The sequence below is a fragment of the Rhinopithecus roxellana genome, chromosome 9, assembly GCF_007565055.1.
Source record: "Rhinopithecus roxellana isolate Shanxi Qingling chromosome 9, ASM756505v1, whole genome shotgun sequence".
Classification (NCBI taxonomy): Eukaryota; Metazoa; Chordata; class Mammalia; order Primates; family Cercopithecidae; genus Rhinopithecus; species Rhinopithecus roxellana.
Genome location: NC_044557.1, coordinates 95,882,265 through 95,904,807, shown reverse-complemented (window position 1 = coordinate 95,904,807; position 22,543 = coordinate 95,882,265). Strand labels below are relative to the sequence as shown.

Here is a 22,543-nt window from a genome sequence, read left to right as displayed (position 1 = left end):
GCCTCAGTTTCCTCACCACTGCTGCCTTCTAACATGAAAGGATAAAGATGGATCCGGAAACAACCTCAAATATCCAATGGCTTCACCTCCAACACTTTACAGAATAGGAAATTGAGGCCCTCAGAGGTTGAGCAGCCTGAGGTCACAGTTGGTGGCGAAGTCAGGTCTAGAATCCAAATCTATGTAAAAGGACAGTACCAAGTAATAGAACTAAATTGCACCAATTAGCTTCGGTCAGTTTACAACAACTATTACAATCCATATTTATACCTTTTTTTTTTTGGCTGGAGTGCAGTGGCGTAATCTCGGCTCACTCCAACCTCCACCTCCCAGGTTCAAGCGATTCTCCTACCTCAGTCACCTGAGTAGCTGAGAAATATGTTCAACTTTAGCATTAAATTTTAAAATGCAAATAAAGAACATTTATCTTTGGTCCATCAGTTATGCAAAAATTAACATAACTGATAATGTCTGAGGCAGGTAAGAAATGTATACTTGCAAAATTGCTCATAGAAATACAGATTGGTAAACCTTTCTGGAGGGTGACTTGGTAACATGTACAACACTTGAAAATGTGCCTACCCTTTGTCCCAGAAATTCCAACCTCTGGGAATTTGTCAAAAGTAAATATTTGGACAAGTATGTACATTCAAAAACTAGAAACAACCTAAATGTCCATTAAAAAAGAACCAGTCGGCCGGGTGCAGTGGCTCAAGCCTGTAATCCCAGAACTTTGGGAGGCCGAGACGGGCGGATCACGAGGTCAGGAGATCGAGACCATCCTGGCTAACACAGCGAAACCCCGTCTCTACTAAAAAATACAAAAAACTAGCCGGGCAAGGTGGCGGGCGCCTGTAGTCCCAGCTACTCGGGAGGCTGAGGCAGGAGAACGGCGTAAACCCGGGAGGCGGAGCTTGCAGTGAGCTGAGATCTGGCCACTGCACTCCAGCCTGGGCGACGGAGCGAGACTCCGTCTCAAAAAAAAAAAAAAAAAAAAAGAACCAGTCAAATAAATTATGATCTACCCATGGCCAGCCAAAATGATCATGTAAATCTGTATTTATTCAACATGGAAAGAGAGTCCCTATATATTAAATGAAGGCATAAGTTGAAAAGAATGTGTAAGATGTCACTGTTCACAAAAACTATGTGTCTGTGAGTGTATCAGCATAGATAGACAAAAGTGGTCAGCTCTCAGTGGCTGGATAATTATGGATGATCATTATCTGCCTCTTTATCTTTTCTTGTTCTTTCTAAATTATCTGTTGGAGTGTTTATTATGTTTACATTTTGGGGGAAAAAAAGGAATTGTGCAGAAAGTAGATTAAAGGTTACCTAGGGCTGGGGGAGGAGAATTGGGAAAATGGGGAGTGACTGCTAATGGGTATGGACAGAGTTTTTTTGAGGAGGGGGTGATGAAAATGTTCTAAAATTGACTGCAACAATGGTTGCATAACTCTGTGAATATACTAAAAACCACTGAATTCTGCAATTTAAATGGTGATTTGCATGGTATGTGAATTGTATGTCAATAAAGCTATTACAAAAATATAATTTAAAAATGGATAACGAAATTGTCAAAGGCCTTGAGGTGAAAAAAAATCAATAAATGTGAGCTGAGCTTGAAAATGGGAAAGTGGCATAATATCTTCACATGAGACTGTGGCTGCCCATTCTCTGTTCTATACAGGCAAACTCAGTCAACCAGAATTTCTGGAAACACTGTCTGGGATCTCCTAGCCCAGGAGGACTCTGGCCCATCTCCCGCCTATCAGTCTGGCGGTCAAGCACCCCCCACTCTCCTGATGCAATTATCCACATGCCTCTGCCGTGTAGACAAGCCTCGGAGAGCACTCCACTTCCCAAGAGCCCTTCAGCACTGCTGATTCAAACAGTAACAGCTCTCTGACTTTGCTCTTCCCTTCAAAAAGCCCAGAGGCTATCTTGTAGGCTCAGGGCTTTTTTTTTTTTTTTTTTTTTTTTTAACAATTTAATCTTCCCCATGACATGCTGGGATTGGAAGACACACTGGCGGGAACCAGTGACCTTCTCAGCAGGTGATAAAAGGGACCAGGTGCATTCATTCATTTAAAAGAGCACTTCCTGAGCACCTACCAGGTAGCAGGCCCAGAGACAGGTACTGCACTTACAAGAGTGGACAAAACAGGCCGGGCACAGTGGCTCACACCTATAATCCCAGCACTTTGGAAGGTCGAGGCAGGGGGATCACACGGTCAGGAGAACGAGACCATCCTGGCTAACACGACGAAACTTCCTCTCTACTGAAAATACAAAACATTAGCTGGGCGAAGTGGCATGCACCTGCAGTCCCAGCTACTCGGGAGGCTGAGGCAGGAGAATCGCTTGAACCCGGGAGGCAGAGGTTGCAGTGAGCCGAGGTCTCACCACTGCACTCCAGCCTGGGTGACAGAGCAAGACTCCGTCTCAATTAAACAAAAAAAAAAAAAAAAGTGGACAAAACAGTGTGGGTCAGGCCGGACGCAATGGCTTATCTCTGTAATCCTAACACTTTGAGAGGCCAAAGTGGGCGAATCACTTGAGATCAGGAGTTCAAGACCAACCTGGCCAATATGGCCAAACCCCATCTCTACTAAAAATACAAAAATTAGCTGGGTATGGTAGTGGGCACCTGTAATCCCAGCTACTTGGGAGGCTGAGGCAGGAGAATCATTTGAACCCGGGAGGCAGAGGTTACAGTGAGGTGAGATTATGCCACTGCACTCCAGCCTGTGTGACAGAGTGAGACTCCATCTCAAAATATATAGGTAAATAAAAATACAAAAATAAGCCAGGCATGGTGGTGCACAGCTATAGTCCCAACTGCTTGGAAGGCTGAGGTATAAGAATCCTTTGAAACCGTGAGGCAGAGGTTGCAGTGAGCCGAGATTTCACCACTGAACTCGAGCCTGGGCGACAGAGTGAGACTCTGTCTCAAAAAACACAAAGAGCAAAAAACAGCATGGGTCTCATGAAGCTCATGGACCAGCAGAGGGAACAGACAGACAATGAAAGATCAGAGTGACAGATGTTTTGAAAAGGTTAAGTACAAGGGGATCCTGGGAGCACTGAAGATGGCTCCAAATTCAGTCTTAGGGATCAGATAATGACAGGCTAATCATCATAAGCATTTAAAACGCCTACACTTATGCCAGGCACTGGGCTAGGTTTTAAGGACACTTAAGAAAGAAGACACATTCCTGTTCTAAAAGGGCTGACAGACTGACAGACTTGATGTATAGTATCTCCAAAGTCCTCCCAGTCTCCCTACAATGGCCAAGGTAGAACTGATTCAGTTTGGCCATGGTTTGGATGAGTTGAGGGAGGGAGAAGAAATCCCTAATTCCAGAGTTCAACCATCCCCATCACTGCCGCTGCTTCCACTCTCACCAGCATTAAGCATTTGCAGACAGCAGATACTGCTTGATATGGTTTGGAGCTGTGTCCTCACCCAAATCTCAGGTAGAATTATAATCCCCAGTGTTGGAGGAGGGGCCTGGTAGGAGGTGATTGAATCACACAGGTGTTTCTAATGGTTTAGCACCATCCCTCTAGTGCTGTCTCGTGATAGAGCTCTCCCGAGATCAGCTTGTTGAAAAGTGTGTGGCACCTCCCTCCTCTCTCTCTCTTTCTCACGCTCCACCATGTAAGAGGCACCTGCTTCCCCCTTCGCCTTCCACCATGACTGTAAGTTTCCTGAGGCCTCCCCAGAAGCAGAAGCCTGTACAGCCTGCAGAACCGTGTGCTGATTAAAACTCTTCTTTATAAATTATCCAGTCTCGAGTAGTTCTTTATAGCAGTGCGAGCATAAACAATACACTGGTTAGAAAAAAAAGGTAAGCCAAGCCCATATCATTCTTCCGCTCACAACCCTCCGAGAGCTGCTTTTGTTATTCAGGGTAAAAGCTACAGTCCTCAAAATGCCCAGCAAGGTTGAGCCCTCATCCCCACCCCATCAACTTTTTCCTGCACCGACTTTCTTGTCACTCACTCCACTCCAGCCACACTGGCCTCCTTGAGGTTCCTTTAATGTGCCATGCATGCAGCTATCAGGGTCTCTGCACAGGGCAGGCCCTGTGCTTAGGAATAGTTTCTCCCCAAACTGCCATGTGCTCACTCCCTCAGCTCCTTTGGGTCTTTGCTTAGTGTCACGTTCTCAGGGAGAGCTTCTCTGAACACCCCATTTAACAATGCACACCCTCCCCAGCACGTCCCAGCCTCCTCCTCCAGATGATTTTTCTTCCATAAGGACTATTTGTCATCTCATACACCATCTATTTCATGTTTGTTGGCTATCTGTTGCCCCACTGGAATGTAAGGTCCACGAGGATAGGGATTTTTCTGTCATGCTTGCTACTGTTATCCAGCCCCTAGAATACCACCGGCATGCAATGTAAATGCAAACAAATATGCGTGGAATAAGTATCAAGGTTCCCAGCTGAGTGTCTGGGATGAGGATACATGGGGAGTCATTACTGGGCAGAGACGGCAGAGCAGGAGTGGGTGGGGAAGGGGCACTTCATGTGCCAGGTCATGGGGAAAATGGCTTGGCCACTCTGTTCAGTGGCTATTTTTAAGACATCCAGAGCTGAGGAGCCTTTACCTGCTTTTCCTGATATTTTAAAGAAATGGAGAGCAATGGGGACTTCATAGTTACACCTGCCAGTAAGAGTTATCATGACCCCCCAGGAGCCACCATGTCTTGCCCCTTCCTCCCCGGGACTCAGGGACTCCTTTTGTTATTGACAATGTATTTACTCCTATGAAAAGTAAGCCCTTCCAGAGGCCAGCTCTCTCTTCCCACCTCTGATTAATTAGATTTCACAAGCACCAATAAGCCCCTGTGGGGCTTATCCCACATGTGGACAGGGTTCAGTGTAGAACAACCAACGTTTATTCAGGGCCTCTCAGGTGCCACATACTTGGCCTATTAAGATCCCAATTGAATCTCCACCATACTCTACAGGGGGTATTGGCAGCGCAAGTGGAAAGGAGAGGAAACTGAGGTTCAGAGAAAAGAAGGTACCAAAGGTCACCAAGCACGGGACAGAGCCAGATTCCATGAAGGACTCCAATCCAGGACTATGTGATACCAGAGTTTACACTCTCTCTGTCATACCACACTATCTCTAAGACATGGAATAACTCACATTGTTCCTTTTTCATCCTTCAAAATCAGTGCTTCTCCCCTTTAATTTGAATATCCTCTCAATGCAGTGCACAAGGAGGCCAACACAACCTGGAGATGAAGGAGTTACAGTTAAGCCCCAACAGAAGGATGTTTCTAAAGCACAACTCACAAATCTCATCTTCCTGGCGGCAACATTAAGACCTACCTTATTCTCAATTTCAATCTAGTTCCTGCTCACTGTGACGCTGTATCTTAAGCCTCCGGTTCCCATCTCTTCCACATCCCACCACATCAACCTCTTCTCCAATCCCTGACACACACTAGTCGTGGTCACCGTCCTGTTGCCTGTTCAGTCTCCGCACTTGGCTACAAAGCACCTGCCCCACCACTGACTATATGGTGACTCATAGGCCACGATCTGAGAGAACTTTGGGGATTCCCTTTTCCAACACAGTCATGCAGTGGATCAAAAGTCACTTCACCTCTAGAGGAACTGTGCCCGTTCAGTTTCCATCTCACTCTCTAGACCAGGAATATTTACTTTGAATCACCTGCTCCTAGTATAATACCAATGAAGTTCCCCAAAAATGCCACTGGAGGCATGTCTAAAATATAAAATTGGAAGGAACATTCATGCCAGTACTCGCTAAATTAAAGCCACAGGACTATCTATAGTCAGACACATGTGGCCACCTTCTGGGTCAGTCTTTAGGCCAAATGCCAAATCATCACCATCACCATCATCATCACCATCATCATCACCATCACCACCATCATCATCATCACCATCATTACCATCACCACTAACACCATCATCATCACCACCATCATCATCACCACTATCATTACCATCATCACCACCACCACTGTCATCAGCGCCACTGTCATCACCATCATCACCATCACCACCATCATCATCACCATCACCACCACCACCACTACCATCATCACCACCACCATCACCGCCACCACCACTATCATCATCACCACCATCATCATCACTATAACCACCACCACCATCATCCTCATCATCATTATCACCATCAGTATCACTACCATCATTATCACCATCATCATCACCACCACCATCATCACCACCACCACCATCTTAATCACCATCACCACTATCTTCATCACCATCACCACCATCAGCAGTGGCAGCAGCACCATTATCATCACCACCACCACCATCATCATCACCATCATATAACTACCACCATCATATAACTACCACCATCATCACCAACATCATCATCACCATCATCATCACCATCATATAACTACCACCATCATCACCAACACCATCATCACCACCATCATCATCACCATCATCATATAACTACCACCACCATCACTACTATCACCATCATCACCACTATCACCATCATCATCACCACCACCACCACTGTCATCATCACCACCATTATCACCATCCCCCTACCATCATCATCACCATCAGAACTACTACCATCATCATCATCACTACCATCACCACCATCAGCACCATTATCATCTCCATCACCACCATCATCATCACCACCACCACCATCATCACCATAATAACTACAACCATCATTACCAACCACCATCACCACCACCACCACCACCACCATCACCACCATCACCACCATCAGCAGCAGTAGCACCATTATCATCACCATCACCACCATCACCAAAACCATCATCATCATCATCACCACCGCCACCATCATTATCATTGTATTAATTTGCTAGGGCTGTCATTAAAAAGTACCAACATTGGATGGCACAGAAACTTATTCTGTCACTATTCAGGAGGCTAGAATTCCAAAATCAATGTATCAGCAGGGCCATACCCTCTCTCGTTCTTCTCAGAGAGAATCCTTCCTTGCCTCTTCCTGGCTTGTGGTGGTTGCCAGAAATACTTTATGTTCCCTGACTTGTAGCTGCATCACTGCAGTCACAGGGGTGTCTTTTCCCTGTGTGCCTTGACATTGTCTTCCCTCTGTGCATATCTGCCTCTAGGTCCTAATTTCCTTCATAAGGACACCAGTCATTTTGGATCCAGGCCTGCCCCAGTGACTTCATTTTAATTTTTATTTCCTCTGTGGAGAGCTTACTTGTAAATAAAAACACAATGTGAGGTTTTGGGGGTTAGGACTTCAAGATACCTTTTGGAGTGACACAATTCAACCTGTAACAGTCATCTTCATCACCCCCGTCATCAGGATAGCTAACATTTCCTCTCCTGCTAGTTCCATGTGCCAGACACCACTCCCACTGTTCTCCATGTCTCACTTTAGATAGTTCTCTTGACAAAACCCATGAAGCAGAAGTCTTATTCTCTCCATTTGACAGGTAACAAAACTAAGGCTCAAAGAGGTTTGAAACTTGCTTGCGGTCAGCAAGTAGCCAGTAAAAAGCCAAGTTAGGACCCACACCTAAGTCCAGGGTTCAAACTCTTACCAGCCACCCATACCACAGAAGCAGCGTTGTTTCTGGTGTATGATTACCCTCTGTAGACTCTGTTTCAGGTCCCATGTGATTACCATCTGCAAACACTTAACACTATTACTTCCTTCAAGCTGGAAGTTTAAAATATCATTACTGAACTTAAATTACCCCAACCAACTTTCAAGGAGGAGAACACCCCCATCCCTCCACCCACACATACCCCCCCCCACACACACACACATGTTCTGTCCATTAAGATTCTTTGGGAAAAATGAGTTTTGAAGAATAACGCATGTATACTTCGCTGACTAATTCATGTGGCCCTGCTTATGCAAACTCCTCAATTTGCTGTTCTCTATAATAGCTGCCTGGAGGGCCTCCACTCATTTCATGATGATACATCCCAGGGTCTGGGCAACGTGCCCCAGTAGATGGCTCCTGATTGCCCAGGAAGTTACAGGGTGGCCAATGGAAAGATCACCGGCTTGAAGTCAGGAAGCCTGAGACTAAGTCTTGGCTTCCGTTTCCTCCTCCAAATGAACTCCTCTGAGCACCAGGGCCCCGATCCTTCTGGACCTCAAAGACAACTCAAAAAAAGCTTCTCAAATTTAGCAAAAGAGAGACTGTCAAATTCTCAGCTAAAAAGGAACGAAGGAATAATTTATTCATCAAACATGAATTAAGCATCTGGTCTACTACAGGATGGGCAGTTTGCTAAGTGGATATGAAGGACTCACCAAGATAAATAAAACAGCAAGAAGAAAAGAAAACCTGTGTGTGTGTGTGTGTGTGTGTGTGTGTGTGTGTGTGTGTGTGTGTGTGTGTTAGGATGGCACTTTAATGTATTTTTTTACTCACTCATTCCTCAGTAAGGCAAGTTATCTCCATTTCACAGCTGAAGAAATGAAGGTTTGGCAAGTTGGGTGACTTGTCTAAAGGCGTTCAGTGAGTAAAGCAGAGAGCCAGGGCTGACCCTGGGTCTGAGCAGTTGAAACGTCCAGTTGCTTTCCTCTGTTCCTGACCACCTGGGCACAGGGATGGAGACTGAAGCTTGTTAAGCAGGAAGGCAACCCAATCTGAAGTTTTAAGGAGATTTCCCTGAAGCAGCTCAGACGATGGGCTGAGGGCAGTGAGGTAGGAGAGGGCTGGATGATTCTGGAGAAACCACCCAGAACACTGGCCGGAGGCAGGAACTATGGGATGGACAGAAGGGGCTGGACTGCAGACACTGGGAAGGTGTATTCAGAATTGGTTTGGGTTGGAAGAAGAGCAAGAAGGAAAGACAATGAGCGACAGGCATGAAGGAAGTCTTCTCTCTTCTCAAGCTCAGATCTAGAAAGCAAGGGTGTAGGGAAAACCATGTCACAGCTCCACTTCCTGTTCCACTTAAGCAGCAGCCAAAGTGCTGCAGCTGTGGGAGGAGAAGACAGGAGGAAGCGAGGACACAGACTTGCGTCTCCCTCAGCCCGTTTTCCAATGAAGCCAGGAACTGACCACTCCAAGGGACACACACACTGGAAGGACTAGGAGGCTGAGGAGGTGACTATGTTTTGAGACACAGACATGACTCAGCCTTGCCAACTGGCCAGAAATCAGTGTCATGGCTCTCTCTCTTGCCCATCCCCCTCCAAATGATCCCCATGCCAACCAATCCCACTGCCTCCCCATCTTCCCTCTCAGACTCCTATAAGAGCATCAGAGCTGGTCTTCCTGCTCCCAGACCCTGCCCTCAACCACCTAATCTATTCAGTCCAATGCAGCCAGAGTCACCTTTCCAACAGGCAAGTATCACATCACCCTCCTGCCTTAAGCCTTCAGTGTTTCCTCAGTGACTTCAAGATAAAGTTCAAGCTCCAGGATATGGCTCCTGCCACCTCCTCTGACCTCAACACATCCTACCTCAAACGTTAGGTTCCAACCATATCGAACCACTTGTAATTCCCAGCACATACTGTGCTACTGGTACCATTCACATCCTTGCTGAGGTTCCCTACACCTAGAATTTCCTTCCCTTCCTTCCATTCTTTACTGGCTGGTTCCTATTCATTATTTAAGATTTGGCTCAAGGATCACACCCTGTAACAAGTCTTCTCTAACTCTCCCTGCAAGGTGAAGTCAGGCACCTCTTCCTAAGTGCCCATTACATGTTATGCTCCTGCAGGACCACACTAAACATGCTGGCTCATAATTATCTGGGTATGTCTGGCTCCCATTCATATGAGAGGTTCCAGGTTCCAGGTTCCAGGACAGCACAGTATGCAGCACAACAGCTGGCATGTGGTGGGCGCTTAATACAGAAAGACAGAGACAGAAGGGGAAGAGTAGGGAGAGGTGGAGGAGGAAGAAGAGGAGGAAAGGAGGAGAGGGAGGAGTAGGAGAGGGAAAAGGGGGAGGATGAGGAGGGGGAAAATGGCGAGGAGGAAGAGAAGAAGGGAGAAGAGGAAGAAAGGAGGAGTGGGGAGAGAAGGAGGAGGAAGAGGAAGAAGCGGGGAGGAAAGAAGGAGTGGGAGGAGAAAGGAGAAAATGGGGAGGAGAAGGAGGGGGAAAAAGAGGGGGAGGAAGAGGGGAAGAGAGAGGAGGAAAGGAGGAGGGGGAGAGGGGAAGGGGGAGGAAAGGGAAGAGGGGAGGGGGAAAAGGAGGAAAGGAGGAAGAGGGATGGGGGAAGAGAGGCGGGAGGAGGGGAAAGACGGGGAGAAGGGAGTGAGGGAGGAACGGAGGTTGAGAAGAGGACGACAAATGTTATGGGTACTCAAAGAAGAAAATAATCACAATAGCAAAGATCAGGAAAGGCTTTTCAGAGATGGTGCACCTGAGCCATGCTTTAAATAATAAGTTGGGTTTTTGGCAGATGGGGAGGGTAGGGAAAGGGCATTTCGGATGATGGGAACAGCAAGACTGTAAAAGTATAAAGGTTCTTCGTTTGGGAAAAGAGTTGAAGCAGGGTGGTGGGCTAAAGCCTAGGGTGAATGAGGAAAGTGTAGTGAACCCAGAACCTTCTAGGTGCCATGTGAGTTGTCCATCCCACTGTGCATTCATTAAGGCATTTTTTAGTTACAAATAACAGAAAACTCACATCAGAATAGTCTAAAGGCAGTTGTTTGATGTCTCATTCCTTCCATTTTTCTGCTCTGACACCCTCAACACATCCTCCCTAAGCTAGGCTCCCTCACGGTCCCAAGATGGCTACCATGGTTCCAGGTATCACACGCTAACTCCAGTATGTCCTACAAAGGAAGAGGGGCTTTTTCTTCCTACATGTCTCTTTTTAAGATGCAGAAAAATCTTTCTTCACCCCCACCGCCAGCCAATTTCCCTTCATATTTCATTGGCCAGAGCTCTGTCAGTTGCCCACACCTAACCCAATCACTGCCAAGGGGAACGGGACCCAGTGATTCATCCGCTGGAGGGTGGACATCTGAAGATCAACGTACTGCCAGCGAAACAGAAGGGGAAAGGATGTTGGGTAAGCAACCACTGTCTGCTACACCTGGTGGCTCACTCGCCCCCACAGTATGCTGCTCGACGGAGTGTAGACTGCAAATATCCCACATCTCCGCCCTGCTGCCATTCTATTTTAGGGCTGAGGAAGTAACTGTCCTAGGAGAGGAAACTTGCTAACGGCTATTATCGGAAGGTCTATAAACGACACCGTAGTTTGCTTTTCTGGATCAGGAGTTCTGTAACAGTGGAGGCATAGGAAGTAGCAAGGATGACTGCATTTCAGAGAGACGCCCCAAATGCCATTTTTTATTTTAACTAAGAGTTTCACCTTTCTCCTTGAAGACATTTTCCTTAGACCGCCCCAAAAATAGCCAGTACATTCCTACCACAAAGACTTTGATCCAGCTATTCTCAATCTTGAATACCCTTCTCTCCCTACTTAGGGAAATCCTGCCTATCTTGGAAGAGTAAAGCTCAGACACTTCTTTCACAAAGCTTTCTCTGACCACCCCGCTGGGAGGACTCTCTCCCTTCCCTATACACCTATGACTGTTCTTGGTAACTCTCCCATGCTGTTGAGTGACACTGGTGCCAAATTATTAACAGTTACATATCTTTCTCTTCTATTCAACTGGAAGGTATTCTAGCAAGTGGACTCTGATTTTTCATCTTCATATCCTAAGTGCTTGGCATATAGCAAGATATGCAGGAAAGTTTGTGCAATGAAAACTCTTAAAATTTAATTCACTCTTTCATGCTTCTTCTCCCTACTGATCATGCAAATGAGAACTCTTATCTCATTTTGAAACCCACTCATTTTTGTTTAGTACCAGTTATGTGCCAGGCACTCACTTAGCCACTTTCCTTATGTATTGCTTTATTTGACACCCTGAAAAAACTGTGAGAGTTTTCAAAATTTACAGAATAGAAAATTAAAGCTCAGGCAGGCTAAGAGAAAGGCTAAAAGCAGACTCTTCCAAGGCCACATGAAAAATTAGGGCGTGGAATTAAAATTCAAGTCTGTAGAGGCAATATTGTATCACAGTCAAGAATATGGGTATTGAACACAGATCGCCTTGCTTAAAATCTTGCCACTTACAAGGGCCGAGCATGGTGGCTCATGTCTGCAATTCCAGCACTATGGAAGGCCAAGGCAGGTGGATCACTTGAGCCCAGGAGTTTGAGACCAACTTGGGCAACATAGCAAAACCCCATATCTACTAAAAATACAAAAATTAACTGTGCCTGGTGACGCACACCTGTGGCCCCAGCTATTAGGGAGGCTGAGGTGGGAGGATCACTTAACCTGGGAGGATTACTTGAACCTGGGATTGCAAGGATGCAGTGAGCTGTGATAGCGCCATTGCACTCCAGCCTGGGAGACAAGAGTGAGATCTTGTCTCAAAAAAAAAAAAAAAAAAAAAAAATCGTGCCACTTACTAGCTATATGACCTCAGGGAAGTTAGCTAGGCTCTGTGTATTTCGGGTTCCTCAAATATAAAATGGGAGTTAGAAATAGCGCCTATTTCATAGGGTTACTATGAGGATTAAATGAGCTCATAGAGGAAAACTGCTTATAACAGTAATGACATATATTAACAAGCAATACATAATAGCGATCATTATTGATTCCAAGTCCAGTGGTTTTCCCACAGTATCATAACAAATGCTCCGACCCTCCACCCGCCAAGTCACCTTAGGCAGGAAAGAATGATCTAGCCAAAGGACAGCCCACTGGAGGGGTCATGAGAATCACTGTCCAGAGGAGGAGCCGCAAAGAACAGTGGGTCAAAGATCACAAAGGCAATGACGTGCAAAAATTCCATCCAGGAATGGCTCTCTGCGACAGCTTGGCCCATATTGATGGCATCCTGAAGGAACTTCTAGGGGAAAGGCACATGAGACAGGAAGCAGATCAGCTCCCCAGTGCCCAAATACTGACCATACACCAAAGAATAGCCCCTTAGCTCGAACAAGCTTTGAAGACCTGAAATGCTTACAGCCCATCCCCGGAAAACCCAGTGCCCACAGAAGGGAGTTCCCAAGGCAAGATGGCTGCTGGAAGGCACGTTGTCCCATTGGCCTTGAAGACAAGACTGACCCTTTACCCCTCCGAGGCTCCTACACTGCCATACCTATTATCGCACTGTAACCTGGCGGGGAGGGTGACACAGGACAGGAGCTACCATCCCCTTTACGCAGGTGGGGAACTGAGGTCCAAAGAGGATAAATGGCTACTATGTGAGGTCACATAACTAGTCAGTATCCATTCCAGACTAGAACTCAGGACTTCTGAGTCTCGATTCAGTGATATTCTTCATTATGTTAGTACGTCTTTTGCATCAGCATTTGTCTTCTTCAAGCACATGCGTTTCCTTTCTTTCTTCTGAAATGTTTGTCTTGCCTAGGTTTGGTGCTAGGCACTAGGGGTTACAGAAATGATCATGGCCCTACCACCCCCCTTGTACCTCCAGTAGGCACTGCGGCAGGTGAATCCACAGGACGCGCTCAGTAAGTGCTTGCTGATATGAATCCGATCGTCTCATTACTAATGTTCCGTTACAGATTTCAGTTCTTTCCCCAAAATGGCAATTTTCACATTTTTATAAATGTTCTTTCTTTTCCTGGTCTGAAAAAGACTGAACATTAAGCTAGCTGGTTGCAACTTGGTGTCTCCCAGGATGACAGGAGAACTGAGACCCCTTTATAAAATCAGGACCCCCAAAGAGATCAAAGTCGCCTCTAAAATGAGTGCCTGAATTATTCCTCTCATCAGCCCAGAGAAATGGCAAGAAAGCAGGATCTGAGTAAGGAAAAAAGGCTTCCGTGCAGGTTTTACAGCCTCCGGGTGTGACTGTGGAATCCACCATATGCCATTGGTCTGGGGTCAAAATCATGGCCCCAGAAGTTCCCACAGAAACTTTTCCAGGACCCAGGAAACACTTAGAGCCTTTGCTGAAGCATAACACTGCTCTGTGGAGACACCTCTGCTACCCAAGATAGGTGGGGCTCTCCTGAGGCATGAGCCACTTGGCCCCCAAACCAGAAGACACAACAAATGGGAGGACTGGCTCCTCTAGAACAAACCCAGAGCAATCTGAAAGAGAACATCAATATATTTAAAATGAAGATATAAAACATGAAACAGAAACCCTAAGGAAAGAACAGGACCCAAGGATGGAAGGGCAGGATGAACTGAAAAAGAACTAAGAATTTCTAAAAGTAAACTGTATAGTCACTAAAATTATAAGCTCTCGCCTGTAATCCTAGTACTTTGGGAGGCTGAGACAGGAGGATCGCTTGGAGCTAGGAGTTTGGTTTCTTTTGAGACAGGGTCTCGTTCTGCCACCCAGGCTGTAGTGCAGTGGCACCATGTTGGTTCACTGCAGGCTCGACCTCCCTGGGCTCAAATAATCCTCCCATGTCAGCCTCCCGAGTAGCTGGGACTACAGGAGTGCATCACCATGTCTGGCTAATTTTTGTTGAGACAGGGTCTCGTTCTGCCACCCAGGCTGTAGTGCAGTGGCACCATGTTGGTTCACTGCAGGCTCGACCTCCCTGGGCTCAAATAATCCTCCCATGTCAGCCTCCCGAGTAGCTGGGACTACAGGAGTGCATCACCATGTCTGGCTAATTTTTGTTGAGACAGGGTCTCGTTCTGCCACCCAGGCTGTAGTGCAGTGGCACCATGTTGGTTCACTGCAGGCTCGACCTCCCTGGGCTCAAATAATCCTCCCATGTCAGCCTCCCGAGTAGCTGGGACTACAGGAGTGCATCACCATCTGGCTAATTTTTGTTAATTTTTTGTTGTTGTTGTTATTTTTGGAGAGATGAGGTCTCACCATGTTGCCAAAGCTGGTCTCGAACCCCTAAGGCTCAAGCAATCCATCTGCCTTGGCCTCCCAAAGTGTTGGGCTTGCATGCATGAGCCACTGCACCTGGCCATTGAAGCCAATCCAAAAATAAAAAATAAATAACCAGGCAAGGTGGCTCACGCTGGTAGTCCCAGCACCTTGGGCGGCTAAGGCAGAAAGATCACTTGAGCCCTGGATTAGAGGCTGCAGTGTGTTATATTGGCACCACGGCACTCCAGCCTGGGCAACAGAGCAAGATCCTATCACTTAAAATAATAATAATACAAAAAATTAGGCTGGGAGTGGTGGTTCACTGTAATTCCAGCACTCTGGGAGGCCGAGGCAGACGGATTACCTAAGGTCAGGAGTTCAGGACCAGCCTGGCCAACATGGTGAAACCCCATCTCTACAAAATACAAAAATTAGCCAGGCATGGTGGCACGCGCCTGTAATCTCAGCTACTCAGGAGGCTGAGGCAGGAGAATCACTTGAACTCAGGAGGCAGCAGTGGCAGTGAGCCAAAATCGCACCACTGCACTCCAGCCTGGGTGACAGAGCAAGACTCCATCTCAAAAAAAAAATAAAAATTAAAACCCAATGATGAAAAAAGTTCAACAAATGTGGTAACACAGCTAAGCAACTGAAGCCAATACACCTGACTCAGCCTCCTTGCTCAGTGCCTGTTAGTTGCTGGGCACTGTGCTGGGCACAAAGGGCCAAGAGGAATAACATAGAGTCCCACTTCCCAATCCCGCTCAAGATGCCCCAGCACACACGTGAGGAACTACATGAGCAAACACATTTCCCTGCAAGACAGCTGTAATAACGGTACCATCTACGGGCCCCTTGTGCTGCCTGCTTTTCTTATATTATCTCAGTTAAGTCAGTACGGTCAGTGCAGAAGACAAGGAAAGGCGGTAACTATAGTAGACCCCAGAATCTTCTGGTTTTCCCACCCACCGACCATTCCACTGAGTCATCCTGCATCCCCCAAGGTCACAGATCTCAGGAGAGAACAACTATAATGGAATGCCTGGGCACCCTTTTTACATTTCTACTCAAAAGGAAATTATTTGGATAGAAAACTACAATGAAATAGGCACACAGTATTGTTACACACAGGCTGAGTTTTTACAAAGGCAGAAGCCTTGACCAAAAATTCATGATTGGCTTTGAAAGGGGAAATGCCAGCATCCCCCAGAAGCCGCGGGTGGGAGCTGTCTTGACTCCCCTCTTCCTGTTCTGCCCACGGCTGATCCTCCCCGGCTGGCTTCTACGTAACTCCCACCACAGCTGGGGAAGTACTGACAGGCACTCTTCTCTATCCCAAACCAGGCTGCAACCGGGATCCCGCCCCTGGAGGGACATACTTACTTTTGTTTTCCTAACTCTGTGCACCTTCGCACTTCCTGACTTAGGCCAGTGAAGGAAGAGGAAACATCAAAACTATTACAAGACAAGCTTCGTTTCTGGCGTTTCCAAGGGATGGGAGCCGAAGGGGCTGGCAGGGTGACTCCAGGCAACAGATGCCCTCAGTCGCTTTGCAACTCAGCACCCCGGTGGCCAAGAGAGCTCATATGTCTCTCCAAAGTGCTTAAGGTCTCGAGAAACCGTCTGTTTCTGGGGAGGATCTGGGACAGGAGCCCATTTTCTCTAAATAACTGAGAGGACTTCAGAAATCTGGTCTTAATTACCCCCTCACAGCGACGTGGCTACACAGCACATCATGGTGTGTTTCCTTTACTCTCAGAAGATGGGGCCACCAGTGGGCCAGGCCCTCCAGTTGCTTCTTCCCCTAAGGACTCAGACGGATCTGTCCTAAGCGAACCACACACTCCCTCCTGACCTCTCTTGGGGCCAATGGCCTGCTCGGGGAACAGGGCTGGCTGAGGTTAGGGACCTGGTTGTAGCTTTGGAACCAAGGTTTTAGCCGTACAAAAGGAACAATTGTAGGGATGCGTGCTGTGCTGGGACATGAACTGGGAGTCGACTCTGAAGTCAGAGGACCCAGCCCACACCCTGCCCATCCCTTCCTGGGAGAGGACTTGGGGTGCGGAGGGGGAGTGGGTAGAGGGTTTGCACGGGTTAGTAAATTTAATTTTTTCAAGAGGCCAGGTGAGAAGTTAGTGTCCCTGGGTTGAAAGTGAACAATCGGGCCGACAGCTGGAGAATGCACAGTGAAATGAATCCTCAACTCCAACTCTTCACGGAGGCCTGGCACAGAGAAGAGCTCTGACGAAGGAGTGACTGTGAGGACACAGTGGAGGCTGACTCCCACCCGTGCATCACTGCAGCCACGGTAAGATGTCTCTGACCTTCTCTTCCCCATGGGTTAGGAACCTCTCCCCAGAGCTCCCATAACACCCTCCTTTCCCAGGCTGCAAAGATATCCACATCCTAACCCCCAAGACCTGTGAATACATTAGGTTACATGAGTTACACGGCAATGGAAAATGAAGGTTGCAGATGGAATCAAGGTTGCCAAGCTGTTGACCTTAAAATAGGGAGAATAGCCTAGATTATACAAGTAGCCCAGTGGGATCACTTTAAGGGCCCTTCAAGGTAGAAGAAGATGCCAGAAGGGAGAACCAGAGAGATGGAAGCTTGAGAAGGATGAAGACCAACATTGCCGGCTTTGGAGGTGGAAGAAGGAAACTATAAGCCAAGATATGCAAGGGGCCTCCTGATACTGGAAAAGACAAGGAAACAAATTCTTCCCAGCGCTGCCAGGAGTAACACACTCTGCTAACACCTTGATTTCAGTCAGTGAGATCCATTCTAGACTTCTGACCTCCAGAACTGTAAGACAGTAAATTTGCATGATGTAAACCACTAAAGCTTGGGGTAATTTGTTACAGCAGCAATAAGAAACTAATACACTATCATTATGCTTATCCTAATATAATGCAATTTTTATTTATATGTCTATCGCCCTCATCAATAATAATAATAGCAGCTAACATTTGTTGAATTTACCCTTACTGTGAGCACTTACTATTTGGTAAGGCCAGCACCAAGCATTTCATTCACATAAGATACTGAAAAAAAAAACAGGTAATTTCAATTGAACACACGATGAAGGTAAAGACAGGGGTCTAAGAGTAGAGGAGGGAGTTAAATGCATCTTCGAGGAGATAAAGACACAGGTGCTTTTTAAAGATGAGTAGCAATTAGTCTAGGAGAGAGGAAGAGCATCCCCGGCAGGGGGAAGAACGTCAGCAGACACTCAAGCACTCTGGCAGCTCCACAGCAGGCTGGTAATAATGTTTCTAGCCTGTAAGTCTCCTCAGAGATCCAGGCCTCCTGCCTGCCTGAAATCTCCACAGGATGCCTCCTAGACATCTCAAATTTAGGATGGCTGACACAGAACTTGATTTTCTCCATAAGCATACTCCTCCTAGTCTTCCTGTCTCCCATAACACCACTATACACCCAGCTGTTCAAGCCAGAACCCCAGGAGTCACCCTTGAGTCCTTCCCCTTGCCTCATTCCAATGTAATCTATCACCAGATCTCATCAATGCTATCTCTAAGATCTAAGTAGCCTCCACCCACTTCTTTCTACCTCCATTGCTGCTGTCCAGTTCTAAGCCACCATCCTCTTTCCTCCTAAGTGGTCTTCCTGCTTCTACACCTAGCACCCTATGATCCATCCACTCTTCATAAAAGCAGTCAAAACTATCTCAAAAATGTCAATCAGGCTGGCCGTGGTCGCTCACCTGAGGTCAGGAGTTCAAGACCATCCTGATCAACATGGCGAAACTCTGTCTCTATTAAAAATACAAACATTAGCCAGATGTGGTGGTGCATGCCTATCATCCTAGCTACTCAGGAGGCTGAGGCAGGAGAATCACTTGAACCCAGTAAGGCAGAGGTTGCAGTGAGCTGAGATCATGCCACTGCACTCCAGACTGGGCAACACAGCTAGACTCTGTCTCCAGAAAAAAAAAGGCAATCAGATCTCACTGCTGAGCTTAAACTCACCAAAGTTCCTCTTTGTACTGGGTGGAGGGACTCTCCCCAGCATGGCTTAGAATCAATCGGCTGTGTGATCTCGCCCCTGCCTCCCTCTCAAACTTCACCTTGTGCCCATTCCCCCCATCTCTCCCTTACACTCTAGCCCTGCCTTCCCTCACTCCTTGGAATACACCAAGCTCTTTTGTGCATAGTCAACTTTGCACATTCCCATCCCTCTGCCTGGAATGCACTCCCCCGCAATCTCTCTGCCTGGCCAGTTCCTTCTCCATTTTCCAATCTCAGAAAAGCTTTCCCTTGCAAAACTAGGACCAACTTTGTGCCACCAGCCCCTACTTTGGTCCCAGGTTTGTTTCCTTGAAAACAAGGAATCATTCATTTGTTAGAGGTTGTTTCTTCTGCTTCTGCCTTGTTGCCCATCTCCTCCAGAGGAATGCAAGCTCCAGAAGGGCGGTGATGGTCTTTTTCGTCCACCATTGTATCATCAGGACTCCACACAGGGCTTAGCATGGCACAGGTGCTCAATACATGGTTGTTCAATTGATGAATTAAAAGAGAAAGTGTGAGGCTGACATTGAAAGATAAGGCTGGAAATAGAAGGCCTTGAGAACAGGGTCCTATTCATCTTTGCACGACTGGCACCTCCCACAGGGAAGCCACTTAGCAAATGTTTCACTGGATGATGAAATAAAAATTCAATTCCAGATAAATCTGAGATGTGCTGTCCTTTCTGGGCAAGGCTCCCCAAGAAGTTTCCGCTCCTCCTTAGGCTTCTTAGGAGGTACACGTGTAGGGCATACAGCAAGTGCTTAATAAACGGGGTGACTGTTACCATTGCTCATGTGGGGATCACTCATGCAGTCTCCTAGAAAAGACCTTCCGGAGTCCATGCCAGATGCAGCAGTGGCTGGGTGAAGAAACAGGAGGGGAAAATGAGAATGGAGCAGCAGGATCTAAATACGACTTAGACCCAGGTGGGGAAAGGGCAGGAACAACACTGTCCTGGCTAACTGGGGTTCCCTTCTTTCCTCTAGACTTCAGCCACCTAGGTGCAGCGTGGAGATGCCAGCTGGGACGTGAGTCCTCACAACGGAGGGCTCAGCTGAATGCACACATTCATCTTTGGGCCTGCCAGGCTTGCACTGATTTTGAAAATCTGGCTCGCTGTGGCTGGTGAGGACTGGGGAGGTGTAGAGAATTTCAATTTCCCTCACCAAATGGCAAGCTTGCGAAAAGTCCTTTCTCTCCAACATTATCACATACTAAAAATGAAAAACCAGCCATTCAGAGCTCTCATGAGAAAAATAGATGGGCTGCTTAGCTCACAAGAAACAGGAGGGCTGAAAATCAAGTCTAGAGAACATCACAGGGTACATTATGCGCTAAGATACTGCCCTTTTTTGACCTGGGAGTTTCTATTTTTCACAAAAGAATGGGATAGGGAAAGTAATTCCCCATATAATAAGCCACTCATTTTGTACTTCAAATCCATTTGGTAGCTGAATCTCCAAATCCATTTAGTGGCTCAACAGTAGGGGTTAGGTGATTTGTTTTTAACTCCCTATCTCAAAATATGCAATTTGAGGCAAGTGCATATCTCAAAAAAAATAGCAGCATTACCAGGATAGAAGAGAAGGCACTAAAGTGGTGAAGGTTATGACGCTAAGAAGGCATGTTTCCAAATCTGTTTCATGGCTAACAGATCAAAATCTAACACAGAAAAGGCATGGGACTGAGCCTGAAGAAGTGGAAACTACTCCTGGCCACGTGACCTTGGGTAAGTCAGGTCACCTTTCTCGGCCTTCTCAGAAGGGGCTGAAATCAGTTGTTCTCCAAGATCTTTTTCTTTCGAAACCTCTGACTGGTTGTTTCCAGAAGACCTGCATTTTTTTAAAGCTATCTGGCGGCGCTACAATTGCAAAACAGAAAGCCTTTGGGGTGAAGGTTGCAATAGGGATAACCCTGGACTAAAAACCGAACAGCTTTTACAATCCCAAAACATTACTCAGCAATCCAGGGCCTGATGTCATCCCAGAATCAATCACGCCAAGATAATCTAACAGAGTAGACAGGGGAAAATGCGAGAGAAAGTTCTTTTTCTTGCCTGATGAATACAGGTAAAGTTAAGGTCAAGTTAACGATGATGGTCTGCAGTTGACCGTCTGTCTCCCTGAGCTACTGGAAAACCACATTACTAAAGGAAACTGCTTTACAAGTGCCCAAGATGAACTCTTGGGATGTATCAAACCGCAGAACACCGGACGCGGGCAAGTTTCTTTTTTCTTTGAAACTTCATGTCGCTCTCAGAAAACGCAGCAGGTCCCAAAATGGTACAAGCGCAAAACACAAGCCACTTCAGGTCCGCCCGGGAGCAAACACCGAGCTCCAAGTAGGACTCCCCCCACCTTTCCTTTCGCTTCGTTTCTCTTCTTTTGCTTTAGGCAAGTGGCCTGGGGCCTGCCAAGCAGCGCCGGGTTTGGGCAGGGGCCGGGGACCGCGGAGAACTTTCCTCTGCCGCGCCAGAGACAATGCCGGGAGGGCGCCCCATCCGCGGGGTTCGAGCCGCCAAGCGCGTCGTCCCGGGCCCTCCCCCGTAGTGGGACGCGAAGCCCCCGCAAGGCGGGCCCCATCCCCGGCCCCACTGCAGGGGCCCCCTCTCCCGAGCTGGAGGCGCGGAGACCCCCCCCCCACCGGGCGGCCTCGTCCGGCCCCGCAGAGCCTGGCCGCGCGTCCCGCACACGCCCCAGCCCAGCGCCGGCGCCCTCCCCGCGGAGAAGGACACCCCGCTGCGAGAGGAGCCGGGAGCCCGCCCGGCGCCCCGTCCCCGCACCCCTCTTCGCGCGAGGTACTGGGCAGGGGGCGCCCGCGACTGTGGGCTACTCCGCCCGGCCCCACCGAGCCCGTCCGAGCGCCCCGCAACTCACCGGGACCTGGCGGGCCGCTGGGCATTATTCCATCGCGGGCTCGGCCGGGCGCTCGCGGCTCTCGGGTGTGAAAGCGAACTGCGACCGGGAAGCGCCGGCGGGGCGGGAGGCGCGGGCCCGGGGCTGCCCAGCGCAGAGTGCTCGCCCGCGGCGGCGGCCAGGCCAGGCGAGGCGCGGGAGCCGAGCGCGGCGCAGGAAGGGGCGGGCGACCATGTGCCGAGGGGGAGGAGGCCGCGGCGACGCGAGCTGCTCGCACAATCCCGCTCGGCGGCGGAGGGCGCGGGTTTCAGGAAATCCAAACACTTCGACAGGAAATCGGAATCCTGACTAAGCATTCCCAGCCCCGAGCCGCTCCGCGCCGGGGGCGCCCGCCTCGCTTAACCCTTGGCCAGCCGGCAGCCACGCGGGGGGCGCGGGCGGGGCCCCAGACCTCGGCCCGGGTCGGGCGTCCTTCGCTTTCCGCCCCATGCCCTGGCCAGCCGGCCTCCTCCCTGCCAGAGATGGAAGGGGTGGGATTTATCCACAGAAAACCCTGGACGCGGAAGGTGCCTTTCTAAGGCCGGGACAGCGGCAAAGGACGTGCCTGTCTTCCATCTGCAGAGGATGGACCTGCACTGTCCTGGCCGTTACCCCTATTTTCAGTAAAGGAATGACTTCACCAGGCTGCCCCCTTTCACCGCTTCCTCTCTGCTCTTATAATTTCCTCATTTTTGCCCAGTGCCAGGGGAACAGGACCTTCCCAGTCAGGATAGTACAGGAACAGTATGG

At 48.2% G+C, this 22,543-nt stretch overlaps 1 protein-coding gene across 2 annotated transcripts in view; it reads right to left on the bottom strand.

Annotated features, from left to right (window-relative positions):
- ASAP1 (ArfGAP with SH3 domain, ankyrin repeat and PH domain 1) overlaps positions 1-22,204 on the bottom strand; it is a 407,716-nt gene extending 385,512 nt beyond the window's left edge. The window contains exon 1 of one of the 2 annotated variants that reach the window (XM_030937519.1): positions 21,776-22,204. The gene's annotated coding sequence lies outside the window, so the exon portion shown is untranslated. The remainder of the gene's footprint in view (positions 1-21,775) is intronic. The other variant, XM_030937518.1, reaches the window with a different exon arrangement.
- Positions 22,205-22,543: the final 339 nt, after the last annotated feature.